General features: G+C 43.1%; 1 pseudogene; it reads left to right on the plus strand.

Annotated features, from left to right (window-relative positions):
• Positions 1-894: 894 nt before the first annotated feature.
• LOC138156701 (claudin-6-like) lies at positions 895-1,609 on the plus strand (annotated as a pseudogene).
• The last annotated feature ends 820 nt before the right edge of the window (positions 1,610-2,429 follow it).

A 2,429-nucleotide genomic window follows, 5' to 3' on the forward strand; every position in this document is an offset into this window, starting at 1 on the left:
AGCATTGTTTGAACCTTACTTTCATCAGACTTGTCTCAAAGAGGAAATAACATATTTTTTAGGAGGGAGGGGTGGATACAAGGGAGGGAAGAAGTATTAAGGAGAAAGGTAAAGGAAAGGGAAGGGACTGATAGAAGGGAGGGTAGATTGAGGGAGGTCTTGGTCAAAATACAACTGAGGGGAAAAATGTGGAGGGTGGATTCACTCTCATCAGAATTGGTTTAAATGAAGAAGGGTATATACACCCACTGAGTTGTGTATAGAAATGCAGCTTACCCAATAGGGGAATAGGAAGGTAAGAAGATAAGAGAAACGTAATGAGATGATAAAAGGGAGGGTGAATTAAGGGAGGCAATGTTTAGAAGAAAAATCAACTTATAAAGGGTAGAAAGGACAGAGGTCAAGAGAAAGAGGAGGAGGAGGAGGAGGATGAGGAGGAAGAAGAAGAAGAAGAAGAAGAAGAAGAAGAAGAAGAGGAGGAAGAAGAAGAAGAAGAAGAAGAAGAAGAAGAAGAAGAAGAAGAAGAGATGGAGGGAAATACATGAGGAAGTGACATCAACAGTTTTATCTCAGTCTCCTGAGCTAAACAAGTCTTTAAAAATATCTCAATATTTTCTCAGGAAAAACTAGCCTAGCCTGCATGGAGAGAGAAGAGGGTTTAATATTTGGTTTCTATTACATGATAGTAATTTGTCACGTCCCAAAGAATTCCTGATGTTCCTTGTGGCTATTTTGTACTCAGAAAACCAAGATGTACTGCCAGTGGTCTGAGCCTTTAGACACCTGAGCCAGCAAAATCTCTGGCATGATCTCAATCAATACCCTTTGATACTCTACCTTGATCTCTGGCTGCACTGGTTCCTTTCCTAGGCAGGTCTTCCCTAAGCCTCCAACATGGCTTCTGCTGGCCTTCAGATCCTGGGCATCATCCTTTCAGTAAGGACTGGATATCAGGCCTAGTGTCCTGTGCCATGTCCATGTGGAAAGTTACAGCATTCATTCATTGGTAATAACATTGTTGTGGCCCAGTTGGTGTGGGAAAGCCTCTGGATAGCTAGTGTGTTCCAGAACACTGGGCCAGATGCAATGCGAGATGCATGATTCCACTCTGGCTGTGCCTCATGACGTCCAAGCATGTAGAGTCCTTATGGTTATCACTTTGCTTCTGGCCCTGGTGGGCTTGCTGATCTACCTTGTTGGGGCCAAGTGAACCATGTGTATAGAAGACAAGGAACCAAAAGCTCAGCTAGTATGAAATTCAGGAGTCATTTTCCTCATCTCAGCAGTCCTGGTCCTGATCTCTGTGTGCTAGACTGCCTACATGATCATCAGGAATTTCTACAACTCCATGGCTGACACTCAGAAAAGGGAATTGGGACATAGCCTCTGCATGGTCTCTTGATACTAGGTGGGTCATTACTGTGCTGCACTTGCCCCTCGGGCAGCTCAAGGGATATAAGCCATTTTGTGGCCTGATACTCTGCTTCTTCCCCTCCCCAGGGGGCTCCCAAGTCCTTCTGAATATCCAATCAATCAATACCTTTTTAAGGAAAACAAGGCTAAAGTTCTTGGGTGTAATAGGGGTTGGATATTACACCCACTTTACTGAACCCTGAGTGGTAAGGTTCTTAGGGTCTTCTAGATTTGGGAATCCAGAATACTTTTTACCTCTTAAATGAATTTAAGCTTGCTATTTGTCAATCTTGACCTCTTGTATTCAAGAAATCTGATGCAAGTAGCACCAAAGGAGGGAAAGAAAAAAAAATGTAAAAAGAAAAAGAAGATGAAACAAAAAAAACAATGTTGCAGTCCCCTGGAGTGCCTGAATTTAAGGCAATCTTGAGATTTAGTGAGTCCTAGGTCCAAACATTCAGGTCCATGCTTTGGGTGATGTCAAATCTTTGCAGTTTACAGTGGATTACCAAGAATGTGCCTGCTATAGCAAAAGTGATGACATTTTCCATATAATAATGAATTCACATAACAGGTCCTGGGAAATTGTACTGTTATCAGGGCTAACAAATGAAATACATTCCTCTCTGGGAGTCCTAGTGTGCTACAAGAGGGGAGGGATAAAAAGTTTTAGACACATGAGAGGCCTCTGAAGGACTGCCGCCTTCTTCTGTGGATTAGACACTTTGACCTGTCACTTGTTGCCAGAAAGTAAGGACCCTTTCAACAATGCCACCACTTGGTCCTCTGTTCAAGCCCTCCCTGAGACATGGTACAATGACCATGGGAGTGTATTGGCATCTATGAGAGGGACCAATGAGCTCCTGAATATGTGGTAAACAGTGGGCTGTCATGGACCTGCCTTTTGCTATTGTAAATGTCAGTACCTACTCTCAGGACAGAGAGCTCTTAATGCCTCCAGAAGCTATTTATCTGTCTGATGCTATGGCTAGCTCTGTGTTAAACATTACTAGGAC

This window comes from Petaurus breviceps, unplaced genomic scaffold, assembly GCF_028583685.1.
Source record: "Petaurus breviceps papuanus isolate PSGF00001 unplaced genomic scaffold, PetGlider_PUasm1.0 156, whole genome shotgun sequence".
Classification (NCBI taxonomy): Eukaryota; Metazoa; Chordata; class Mammalia; order Diprotodontia; family Petauridae; genus Petaurus; species Petaurus breviceps.